Genomic DNA, 13,478 nt, shown 5'->3' with positions numbered 1-13,478 from the left:
TTGGAACAGATGTCAAATTTTAGTTTGCTGGATACCCTTGGAACCTTTCTCAATGACTGACATCACATTTGACACCTTCTGATTTTCATATACTGAGGAATATTGAAGAGACAGGTTACATGCTGCTATTAGTAGATACTTCATCCCTGAGTTCTCTTAGAATTCTTGGGTGAATCCTTCAGATCCTGGAGATTCATCTGTATTCATCTGCCTTTTGTACCATTGCCTCTTCCAGATACTTCAATTTCAGAGACATTCTCTGTCAAGTTCCCTGAATGCCCCAAAAGGGCTCTGGAAGGACAATTTCCCTGATTTCTTCCACAGTGAACAATGACGCAAACGGTTCAGCTTCTCTCCAGATACTTGGTCCTCCCTGAGAGTTCATTTTATACCCTCATCATATTCAGACTCACTGACAATGTTTTTTCCCTCCTGATGTGTTGGAAGAAGGATGTTGAACTATTTTTCATTCTCTTAGCTAGTTAGGTCTCAGACTCATCTTTGGTCTGCCTAATAATAATTTTAATAGTATATCTGTCAGTGTTTATGACACTTTTTGGGGGTTTTTTTTGGTTTGTTTTTTTTTTTTTTCATTTGGATGTGTCTTTAGCTTTTGGAAGGACACCGTCTTCTTTCTAACAGCCTCTCTGCTGTTTGGCCACGACTGCTTCTTTTTACTTTCTCAGGCACGTCCAGTAAATTGCTTGCATCGGCATCATGCTTCCTCTTTGGTGTCCTTCTGTAGTCATCCTGCCCCCTGTACGGATTTAATTGTCTTGGGTGCCACTCTTTGTTTATTCTTGGTAAACTTTCTCATTTTTACATAGTTCCCCATGTTGAAATGAACACAACAGTGGTGGGCATTTTGGCCTCTATTGCTCCCCAAGGATATTGAATCCAAGAGTTTTATGTCATTCTTAAAGAGCAGTCTTAATGTTCAGCAAGGTACATATGTATGTGTGTGCATGTATATATATGTATTCATTATATATAATTGTGCAAATTGCAATATAGGGCAGATGTGGCTGGTAAACTGAGAAGCAACTGTGAAAGGACTTCTGGTTCTTCCTGGATATAACCAGACATAAGTGAGGGTTCATTGGGATCTGATCTCATTTCTGAGTTTGCCTGAAACATACGCTGATAATAATTAGCATTTATTGCATGTAGCTCTCAAACCCTTCTAAGCATCATTATCTCTCTTGCAGAGCAATTATGAGCCACAGAACAGTGAAGTTACAAAAGACAGTACCTATGATTCTTCATTTCACTCTGCTACCTATATTGGTATGTCCTTTATTTACTAGGAACCAGTAACTTTGTGAACTATTGGGGGCATTGCTTTCAAGTCATGCTATTATAATTGTAGTTGATTTTATGTGGTAAACGTGCCCAGAGGAGGTGTTTGCATCCTTATTTTCAGTCCCTCTTTTGTCTGCATACAACAAATATTTGTGTTGTAGCAATATAACATAGCATGATTTTCATGCAATAGATATTTTAAGGTAACTTGTTAGTTTCTTAAGCTTGTTTTGCATTTCGTAGCTCAACAAGGCATTCTGATTGAATAAGGCGATACAGACACAAAGCCCATGTTGTTGGGGCTTTGAGCTCATGGATGTTCCCATGATTCGTGTGGTACATATTCTAGAGAAATCTGGCACTACAGACCAAGAGTACCAAAGCACCATCTTTGCATAGGAACACAGTCTATAAACAATACCCCATAAAATAGGAAATAAATAACAGCAGTTTTTAGCTTTTCCATGGTATAGCATTGAAACCTATGTGTGTAGATTTTTTTTGCTTAATTCTTGTCCTATGAGATGTACAGTCATTCCTTTTCCACTTTGCCTTTCTGACACCCATTTATTCTATTAATCTATGTTACTCATCCAGAACTCAGTAAAAAAGTTCCTTAGTTTTGCATGTCTCGCTCACAGGGAGATAACCTGCTAGCACAATAATTTTGTGTATTGGTCTATACTGATTTAGGGTCTCCACCATTTTTTCACAGTAACTTGCATATTGGTATTTTAAGTTCCAGGTCCGTGCACTGACCACAGTTTAACTTGGGGGGTAAAGTTACTTGCTCCACTAGCCAAGCAATTTGTCTTGTCAAGACCTGCAAATGTGTCCAGTTTTCAGCTGGGATAGAGTTAATTGCCTTCCTAGTAGCTGGTATAGTGCTATGTTCTGGGTTCAGTATGAGAAGAATGTTGATAACACACTGATGTTTTCAGTTGTTGCTAAGTAATGTTTAGTCTAAAGTCAAGGATTTTTCAGCTTCTCATGCCCAGCCAGCAAGAAGGCTGGAGGGGCACAAGAAGTTGGGAGGGGACACAGCCAGGACAGCTGACCCAAACTGGCCAAAGGGATATTCTATACGATAGGACGTCATGCCCAGTATATAAACTGGGGAAAGTTGGGGGGGAATATCACCGCTCGGGGACTAACTGGGCGTTGATCGGCGGGTGGTGAGCAATTGCATTGTGCATCACCTGTTTTGTATATTCCAATCCTTTTATTATTACTATTGTAATTTTATTAGTTTCTTATTAGTTTCATTATTAGTTTCTTCTTTTCTATTAAACTGTTCTTACCTCAACCCATGAGTTTTACTTCTCTTCCCAATTTTCTCCCCCATCTCCCTGGGGAGGGGGGGGGAAGTGAGTGAGTGGCTGCGTGGTGCTTAGTTGCTGGCTGGGGTTAAACCATGACAAAATGATAGAATATAGGAAGGTAGTAAGTACCTTTTCATTACAAGTTTGGTGGGGTTTTTTTGAATCCACGTTTCCATTCTGCAAAAGGAAACAGATTCTGCCTCAGCTAGTACGGCACCAGAAGCTCAATGCTTTTTTCTCAGAATTGACTGCCATCAGCCATTGTTAATTACCAGTTAAAACAGGGTCACAGACTTTACTTCCACAGACAAGAAAAAGCTGAACTGTACACTACCCAGTGGGTAATATTTATCAGCCCTTCCAGTAATCTCACACACTAGATGTAGTTTTATTTAGTAATGCTTTGATGCCAAGTCAAGCTCTGTGTTGCATATCAACTCAAGCTGGAATACCCGGAAATTACTCCTTTGAACTCCATCTTACCAGTTTTGTCCCAAGTATAGCTACGCACATTGCCAGCTGCAAAAAAAAAAGGCTTTCTTTGGTGGGGTTTCTTTGGTGTTTAATAGCATGCTGCTGCTTCTAATTTCTACGTCAGTGTCACACCATTCAGTTGCTGTACAGATTAGGTACCTTTATGTGCATACAGGCATCTCATGATCCATGAAAATTAATCAAGTTGAATATTGTGTTTATGAAAGCACCTAACTTTGTGCAGATAGGAAAAAACCAAGGGACCTGAAGAATATAGAGTATCATTCCATAAATAGCAAAGATACTGAATCAGCAGAGTTTATTCTTCCGCTGTCCACATAATTTTGTTACTAAACAAACAGTCCATTAGAATGTATACTAGCTCTACAGACTTTTTTATTTGTACATGGTTCTTTGGTAGGGTTTTATAGCAGTAACACTGAGAAGCCAAAAACTGGATACACAGTTTCCCCATTTTTGTGTCTCGTGACTCAGAAAGAAGACTGTCATCTCTCCCACATTGCCTGGTACAGTAACTTGATTGGAATTTCATCTCCAAGACACAGTAACAATAGAAGTTTGGTACTCTACCAATATTTAAAATTCTCTTACAGTCATTGCTAATTTACTGATTCTTAGCTCTGCTGAATCAGCATCACTGAAAGCAATGTCTCCCCTTAATCACTGACAGAAAGCAGTGCCTCTGCAAGGGCAGAGTCAACAAAGAACAGGATTAGGGTAGACTGAGAGTAGCTGTATCAACTCCTGTACAATCATTTTAAAATTATCTAAAATCACTAACCTTTCACTTCTGGAGCATGAGGTTCAATTCTGTATTTAGCCATGCATGAAAATGAGTTCAGCAATCTTGGTTTAGCCTCCACAGAATCATTCATGTAATTTGCCATGATTGGCAGATTTTGCTGTGGAGAAAGAGTGAATATGAATTAGAAAATAAAAGTGAGGTTTTGTCAGGTTGAAAAATCAAACATCAATAAATCTGAATGTCAGAATCACAGAGGGCAAATTCAGATCTGAAAGCTTGGACCTTCATGCAACCCTCATGTGGACAGAGTAAGAAATGGAAAAGAAGGCAGGATCTACTGTAAGCACCATGTAGCAGTCATCATGGCATCAACAGAGCAGTCACTGAAACAGTACTGTGAGTAGGATGGTTGCACACCAGTGGAATACTCCTGAACTCTACTCCTCAAAATGCGTGGTGTCTTCTTACCCACAGGAGGTGCTTGCAGTACTGCCCACTCGAGTACAGCAGGCAGTTTTGTGTCTCAAACATGCCCTACGTTTCGCAAAAGCCAGCAGCCCTGCTTCACCTGGCGCCGTGAATTCCAGGGTGCTGCTTAGAACCAAAAAGTTAACAGCCTGTTTCTAGACAGTGAGGAAGACCATGATTCCCTCTTTTCCATGAAGGAGCACTTCCTGAACAACAAAGAGATACAAATTAAAACCTATAAATACACATGAAAGAGAAAAAATTAGAAAAGGATAAAAATAAGACTGAGAGCGAAGTGAAGAATGGCAACCCCTCATCCGTCATAATCCTCTTCTCACTTGCTTTGGGTGATCCAAACCCGAGCCTGCCATACGAAATGAACACAGGTGACAATCACTGAGCTACGTCAGTAAGGACAGTGGATAGTCTTTTGACTCAGGCTGTACATAGAACTGCTCTATGATTAACTTTTGCTCCTTATGTATAGTTCTTTTTTTTTCAACAAATACTGAACTTTGCATAGTTAGAATTCTTTAAGAGTAACCATACAATGATGCACTGTCATTTCAAAGTTTAAATGGAACTGAAAAAAGATGGTATCTTTTCTCTTGTGACCCAAATCAGGACACATGCCTGATGCAGATGGTTCTTATATTATACACACTTTCAAGAAGGAACGATGTCCTTGTATTTGTTTACACAACATCTGCCTCAAAAGGATATGGATTCTGACTGGAGCCCTGTGAATTACTGTAGTATAAATACTGTACATCTCACCTATACATTTCACTCACTGCTCTGTCTAAAAAAAAAAGAGCCAAGGTGAAAAGAAGATAGAGAAACACAAGAGGTTGATTGGTTTAATATAAATATTAGCTGCTACTCTTTCTGTAAGATTTACCTGGTTTACTTTAATAAAAACAGTAACAGCATGTGTACAGCAGACATTAACAAAGGGGATGTCCAAAGCACCCATCACCTCTGCAGCTCTTCAGATTCTATTTAGCACTCCACAGTCATCGTATTACGTCGGGGGCCCCGCAAATAAAACTCCAGCAAATCTAACCATCTTCGTTACTCAGCAAGGAAACTGCTTCTGTTTGGATCCAAACCCTTGCATGAAACCTGTCAGATTCACAGTGTAATTCAACCTGCTGTATACTAACTTCAGTGTACAACTTTCTACCTTGCACAATGGTAGTCTATATTTAAATTTCTAATAAAGACATTCTGAGCTGTGATTTGTTGTAGAAAATTTTTCAGTTGTAGAAATTTTTTAATTATTCTTTTTATTCCTCTTGGATGTATCTTCTGCATCCAAGACTATAGAGTTAGGCTGGTATTAGTGTATTTTTTCTTCTCTGGGTTCTCTGACAATGCGGTCTGCTTTTGGGAAGAGACAGTGCCACTACCACCAGGAGTGAAATGCCCTGTCATACTCCTAAGTTGTAACATAAAGACAGCCTTTTAGCCCACCTCTCCTCTTCTTAACGCTACTTCAAGAACTATCATTTAACAACAAAAAATAAACAAAGCAAAAGAATGACAGCATAATCTAATTTAACCATCCTTTGGCTAAATCCACCAGGCACATTAAAACCTAATTCACCATAGTCTTATTTAAAAATGGGTGGCTGAAAGGTGCCGTAGGATTTATAAAAAGAAAACAGATTGTATCAGGGGCTGATGCCAAATAACTCATTGCCTGAGTTATCACTCTTCAATCAAAAAGTATATGAAGAAACTACATAAGTCATTTAGACAGCAATCACCATGGAGTTATGCTGGCCTCTCATGTCAGTGATGAAACAGCCAAATTCCCTGACAGTGGTGAGTTATTCCTTTTATCACTGGCAGAGCTGCCAAAAGAATCATCAAGGCTACAGGCATGGAAAACATGAGGCCTCTCCAAATTCAAGTGATAAAAATACAATGTGTTTTATTACTTTACTTTAATCCTTATAATTTAAGTGTTGAAAAACTTACAATAACGTCAACCATCGTTAGGCAACAAAGTGATTAATTTAAACTCCGTATTTAATTCCTGGAAGGAAGCTTTCTTCCAGACCATGATCTTCAGGATTCGGTTCCCACCGCCCCCTGCCCCCAACCTCCCTCGTAACTAAACACATATCTTTCAGCCCTGACAAAGCCAGTATAAAATATTGGGTGTTTTATTACAAATTGTAATTCAGTCACTTTGGAGGTGGATTTTCCTTCTCTAGTTATAGTAGTAACTTAGTATAGGAAGTTGATAATTTTTTGTTACACTTTAACGTTGTTAGAGAGGTCACATACTGTAAGCAAGAGTATAGGTGTTTAGCAACGTTTCTCTGCCTGGCCTGATTGCCTTTAAAAATCTTAAAGAAAATAAAAATAAATTCATTCTCTTGTATAGTTTTAAATACTTGTTTTAAAAACCTAGCTTGTACTGCAGAAAAGCAAGTTTTGTGGGCCTGATTTCAATTTGAGCAGAATTTCAGTTAATAATGTTGCACCCATAAACCCTCTTTTAACAGTCCATAATATTAAACTGAAGACAGGATTGCTAAAGAACTTTGTTATTTTTTCTCCCTATTAAATCAGTATTACAGACTTTCAGCAGATGTCTTTAATAGACATTGTTATTAAAAAAAGTATTACATAAAATAAATTCAGACCATTTCTTCAGTGTTACTTACTCCCACCATTAAAAGCAGAATTTCTCCTGTATCTTCAAATTATTACATTTATGCCTAATGCAAATAAACAAAAACTCATCTCCAGACACTATAAACCTCTGTCAGCATCCACACTATTCCTAGATTAAAAAAACTGTCACTGCTTCCGTTTACAGTAACCCCCTATTTTTACAAGTTTAAAAGCTGGCCTTAAGAATGTGTTCTGGTAGAAAAGTTTCAGCCCATAAGCTTTTTTTTTTTTTTTTTTTTTAATTTGGGAAAAAACATCCATCTTCTTTTTAAGCCTTGGGTGCCAAAGAGGTTTTGTAGTGTTAGGTATTTTTCTGAGCTTTTGTAACTCAAAAATAATGTCAGTTTTGAGTTAATTTCTTGCAAAGTATCAGCTAATAAATACGTACCTTAGCATTTTTACTGTTTGGGAAATGTTATTAAATATAATCATTTTTTCATGGCAAAAAACCCACCACAGGCGATGTCTCTGGGGCAAACTGTCAGTAATACTATATGCCTAAGTACATGAAGTCACACTTATGCTCCTGCCATAAAATAAGCCTTGTTGCTCTGATGTGAACATACAGTTCTTTATATCCAACAATTAGGCTTTTATTCACCTAAGTAAATACAGATTTATGAGCTACAGATCTCCTCTCTTTCCTTCCCACCTGCACAGGTAACCTGACTACATATAAACTGGGAGATGTCTGAGTACTCCCGAGTTCTTAGGTCTTGCCCAAATCTTGTCCTTGTATGGGTATCAGCCTTCCCCCTCTACAGCTTGATTTCCACAGAAGCCTAATGCATGGTCAGATGGGAATAGCGGCAAGTTCTTGGTCTGAGTAAGTAGGAGACAGGATCTAGGACGACCTTAAGAAACATCTGGAGACACAATAGGGTTTGAAGTTAGGATTCTCTGGAGTAATTCTACTGAAAGCAGTGAAGTTATTCTTACATACTTTTTTATATATATAAAAATATGCACTTTTAAACTGAGTAAATTAAAGTAGACTTTGGTCCATCAGCAGTACATAATACTCTTTCTTACATATTTATTGTATGAGTGAGAGAAAGAGAGAAACAATGGCATAATAGTTAGGCACTATGGTTAAATCCACCTCCCCATCACAGACCCCTAAATGCTCAACTCATAACTCTACACTTGTCTCAACAGGAGACCTGTAAGGCTAAATGCATTAAACACTATGAGGCATGCAATGACTTTGAACTAGAAATACCATTGATGCGTAGTTTTGTGTATTTCCTTGATGTTGGAATACAAAAAGATGCCTGAAAGCCATCCAGAAATGCTTAGTACTTTGCCTTAAAGGTCTGAAGACACTTTCTCTAGCTTTGAAGAGCATCATGGCTCTATGAATTTGATCTCAAGTGCTGCGTGAATTGCTCATGTACTACAGGAGCTTTAAAAGGTTGGTCGCTGTTTGCTGTGGAAATCTTGACAGAGGTGTTCACAATACCTTTAGCGTCATAACTTTTTCCAGCAGCGGGCTCTTTTGTAGCCATTGAAAAGAACAGTTTAAGGCAATCATTAAGGATTGTAGGATGAAACTGGAGCCGTTGAGTTTGTTTCATAGAATAGAATATTTCAGCTGGAAGGGACCTGCAAAGATCATCTAGTCCAACTGCCTGATAGTTTCAGGGCTGACCAAAAGTTAAGGCGTGTTATTAAAGGCATTGTCCAAAAGCCTCTTAAACACTGACAGGCACGGGGCATCGACCACCTCACTAGGAAGCCTGTACAGATGCAGGTACTTCCACACAAGTAGCACCTTAGCTATGTGGTTGAAGGGTCGCCAGCTCAGGGTCATAACTACATCACAGCCATTGGTTTTAGTCAAGTCACTAGATTTTCAGGCTTCAGAAAAATAGTCTTAATTCAACAGTAATCATTATTTATGTTAAAATTTCCAGCTCTTTAAAAACTGGCAAGAAATTTTAAAGAAAATGAAAGCTATTTTCTTCATCCTCCTAATTCTGCTTGGGGAAAACATCAGTGAGAATTTTTAAGTAAATTAGGGAATAAAAAATAAAAGCTACCCAAAAGCTATGATTGCCACTGAGGCATACTCTAATTCATACTATGAATTCTGGTTCTCTTTCATGGTGTTAGATGCTGTTGAATGAAGAAACCTCATCTTTTGAACAGGAGAGTGCATCTGAGAAGCTTGTCCAAAGCATCCTAGTTTTAATATCCTCTACTGGCAGTAAAGCAACCATAATAATGTTGAGCCGTCCCTGAGACTCAAGTCAGCTGAAGCTGCCTAGCTACATGTAGTATCCATATACAGCACTAAAGTACGAGGTATGAAGCACAGAAATTATTTGAAAGAACTGCTGATGTGATTAGGGAACACCTGAATTAATCAGACACTTCATGACATAAGATAACTCATCTGGATGGCCCCAAGAAGTGTCTACGTCTGAGAAACAGAGTAAAAGGAAAAAAAAAAAAAATCACACCCAAGTCACAGTTCTGCTGTACCCCCAAATATAATCTGGCACAGCAAATAACCTTGCCCACCTTTACATCTTTCCTCTACTATGCACCTTGGCTGCTTCATCTGCTACAGACATAAATCACAGTTGCCTGGAGGGGCCAAAATTTAGAAGGATGCAACCACAGACCAGGGAGTTGATGACTGACTCTGACATCTGAGAATAGCTCTGAGTAAGCTGCTGCTTTTCTATCAAGAGCGGGATCATTTTTTTCCCCTCTAGGTATACACATTTCATAGCAACACATTCTGTTGCTATTTAGGATTCACTGGCCACTTCCATTACAAATGTTCTTTTCCTGAGATTTATAACCAGACCTTTTGTTACAACGCCCAGTGCCAGACAAAACTTGCCTCATTTGGGGTTTCATTGCAAAACCAGGACTATAGCCATCTTCACAGAAATTTTTGCAATTCTTTTGGCGAGCTTGAGACAATTACTAGGTGATGTTAGAACAATACATAGCTTAAGGTCAAGAGTCAGCAAAAACTCTTCAAGTCCAAATTGATTTGGCTGTTTAAAAATCAAAAGTAAGGAATCCTCTGCATTCAAAGCAGAACCAGCATTGAGTGGAGGGCTGAATCCAACGATTGAAACCAAAGAAAATGTTTGTGTGAACCCCAGTGAGAATCAAAATAGCTGCATTTTGCACTGCTCTATTTATAACTCTATAATTTTAAATGGTAAGACCAAAAATAGTCATTGCAATATGTCAGCTCAATGTAATTTTTCTTTCCAAGGGACATAAATCAGTCTAATTTTTTTTTTGGTAGAGAGTAGTAAAATAAATAATAAATAGTTTTCCAGATAGTTTTAGAGGCATTTTGTTACTAAAGCTTTAGTCCTTTGTGGCGGGAGTTCCTGGCATCTGAATATGGCCTTTCCCTCATCTGACTTCATTTAGGATATACATCTATCAAGGGACTTTCAGAAATATGTAATGATTTAACAAGGCAGCTAGTTCAAGTGGGGGATAATTAGGCTTTCACCCTCCCCTTCACTCCGTGCCACTGTTTTTACTCTCTCCATCTCCATTGTACCCTTAAAAGCAGCAGATCTGCAGCCAAGCATTGCACACTCCCCACAGCCAGCAACTTCCTCTGAAGCTGCAGTGCATAATTACAACCAGCTGCTAAGGGCTGCTGAGAGCAGGACAAGCAGCACCTTCCTGCCCAGACAGTAACCCCCAGGCTTTGCTATGTGGACACCCCCAGGCTTTGCTATGTGGACACCCCCAAGGAGGCTCCCGCACTCCCACAGTACAAGTTAAGAGAGAGCAACAGTCCCGTCCAGTCCCCCCCCTTTCCCTAAACCAACAGAGATACTACAAGGACAGGGTATTTCAGCCTCCCTCCGCCTTCTCTCCTTCCCCTAAGTCCATTTAGTTTAAAGGGAAGCAAGCCTCCTTCCATGGCCCCTGCTGCTGACCCGCCGCTGTGCTGCTCTGAGGCCGCCTGACACGCACACACTGCTCTTTCCCCCTGACTGACAGGAGGGACTGCACACGCCGCAGACAAGCTGCGTTATGAAGCTCTGGAACCGATAGTGACAGCGAACGGAGATTAAGACTCTTCCAATTGTACTTGCTAGCTCCTGTGAGCTTCACCTGCAGTGCAGGATCTTATCTCTTAAAACGCAGAATCCTTGCTGCCAGTCAGCAAACTTCAGGGTAAACCTAAATGGTATCCTGAGGGGTTTGAGACTCGGGGGCATCAGGTATATACAGATGGTGCAAATTGCCAAACGGTGTTTTGCACTTATGTAGCACTAAGATCACAGGATACTTACGCGCTGATGAACTCCAGCACTTCAAATCAAATTTACACCTAAAGAAAGCAATACCAGATGCATCGAACAGTTTGCTCAAAACGACAGAAAAATCTGTGACGGAGTTGGGCACAACAAAACTTGCATTCTTACCTTTACATCGTGTTAGGATTACAGAATTATAGCATTCAGATAGTAAAACTGTATTATATGGAACTGTAGACTCAACCTGTATAGACAGGTAGATAGAGCTATAGATAGAGCTCATGCGAATCTTATGCCAAAAGAAATCACCCCGGGTTTTCTCTTACAGGATGCTGAGCTTCACAGGGGTACAGGAGGGAGCTCTCATGAGGCTTCACAAGCAGAAATTTCTGCAAAAGGAGGAGAATACAAAGTGCCCAATAAACCCATGGCATATACAATCAGGGCTCTTGGGTAAAGCATCAGTATCGGCTGCATGCACATGCAATGGCTAGTAACAGTAAATGAAAGTATCGGAAGTGCCCGAGTGACTTAGGAACATGGCACATATTATCAGAATGTATTTTATACTCTGGGAATATAAAAACTTGATAATAGGGTTTGGTGTTTATATCTCTTCTTTTCTTTTTTTTTTTTTTTCCTCCTTCCTGGGTGGAAGAGCACAGTCAGAACAGCAAATGAAATTGTCATTCCAAAGTCATGATGTTTTTTTGTGCCATAATATGCAGCTGTATGGGAATCCTGTCAGGTTCACTGCTTGCACTTTCCCCACGGGTGTAAACATGCCTCAAACACTCCAGCTTTCACGCTGTACTTTTCTTCTGCGCTAGCATTGCCTGTACAGCACACACATTGGCCTTTCTCTGCCTCCTATTGCACCACCAGCGGGGCATTGCATCCTCCTTACTTCTCAGGCTATAGTTTTGCATTATATTGGCTTTGGCACTAAAGCAGGCTTAAGAAATTGCCCTCTGCTGTTTGCCTTGCCCACTCTCTTTATCCTGACTCATTTCACTGATCACATCCTAGCCGATCCCATTAACACTGGCAAAAGAGAGAAGCAAGGGGCGGTAAATTGTGGTAAAAAGTGGGATGAATGAGCAATGAGCAGGTGGATGGAGAAGAAAGTGGTAAACATTAAACCATCTTTGCTGTTGGAGCATGTATAAGGAAAAAATGTTCTCAAAGAGCTTGGTTATTGGTAAATCAACTTTATTCCTTTGAATGCTTCTCTCTATTACACGTTCCACTTTGCATGATTTCAAAGTGGCAGCCAGAACACTTGGAGTGGGATCTCAGAGCCTCAAACACACTGCTTAAGTTTCACTTTAAGCTAGGGCACCTGGGAGAGGAAAGAATGGAGGCGTGAGAAATGCACACCACAGTAGAGCACAAGGATAGGAACGGCGCATATACATTCTATAGCAATGGGGAGAAAAAAAGGAATACAAACCCAAGTGCTTGAGGTACACAAAGGTGTACACAAAGAAACATACTTGGAAGAGAACCGAAGGAAGACATGCTCTGCCCAACACAAGAGCTCAATTCTGACTGCTGTAAAGGTGGCTGTAATTTATGAAAGTCACACAGGTAGCACAGGGAAAAGTGCACACGTGAACAATGCCACTTTGGTAGCATTTTGCACTCACTGTGACCTGGCGTCAATGACGAGTAAGCAAAGTGGTGAAGTAGCAGGAGAGGCCGTATAGGCATAAACATACACAGCTGGAGTGCCTACTTCTTTGTTCTGCCTTTTCAATTTCTGATAACCTTCTGAAACTTAATTCTTTACTAGTCTTCTTTAAGATTAATTCAAAATTCTATTTTCCCACCTTCAAGGATGGGCTCACACTCCTCAAATAAAATTCTAATCTTGACTGTTCATTCTGAATGTTTTCTTGAGCAAGAGTGAGCTCAGCTGACCTTCTCATTTTGGCAATTTGCAGCTCCCAGTGACTTAGCTGTAGGATTTGCTAAAGGAAAATTCTTAGGCTCCTAACTATGAACAAGCTTAATATATGAACAAAAATGTTTAGGCTCTCATACACCTACCGTTATAAAGCACTAACAATTGAGCGTGCAAACTCAGAGGACGTTGTCATGTAATTACCACTCTGTTGGTGCCAGATCGGTACTTTTCCAACCAAACCACAGAATCACAGAATAGCTGAGGTCAGGAGATACCTCTGGAGATTATCTGCT

General features: G+C 39.8%; 1 protein-coding gene across 1 annotated transcript in view; it reads right to left on the bottom strand.

Annotated features, from left to right (window-relative positions):
* MAML3 (mastermind like transcriptional coactivator 3) overlaps positions 1-13,478 on the bottom strand; it is a 326,972-nt gene that overhangs the window by 262,607 nt on the left and 50,887 nt on the right. Inside the window, exon 2 of the mRNA XM_030012733.2 lies at positions 3,901-4,021. The gene's annotated coding sequence lies outside the window, so the exon portion shown is untranslated. The remainder of the gene's footprint in view (positions 1-3,900; positions 4,022-13,478) is intronic.

This window comes from Aquila chrysaetos, chromosome 1 (assembly GCF_900496995.4).
Source record: "Aquila chrysaetos chrysaetos chromosome 1, bAquChr1.4, whole genome shotgun sequence".
NCBI classification, from domain to species: Eukaryota; Metazoa; Chordata; class Aves; order Accipitriformes; family Accipitridae; genus Aquila; species Aquila chrysaetos.
Note: the sequence above shows the minus strand (reverse complement) of the source record. Positions and strands in the feature narration are given on the sequence as shown.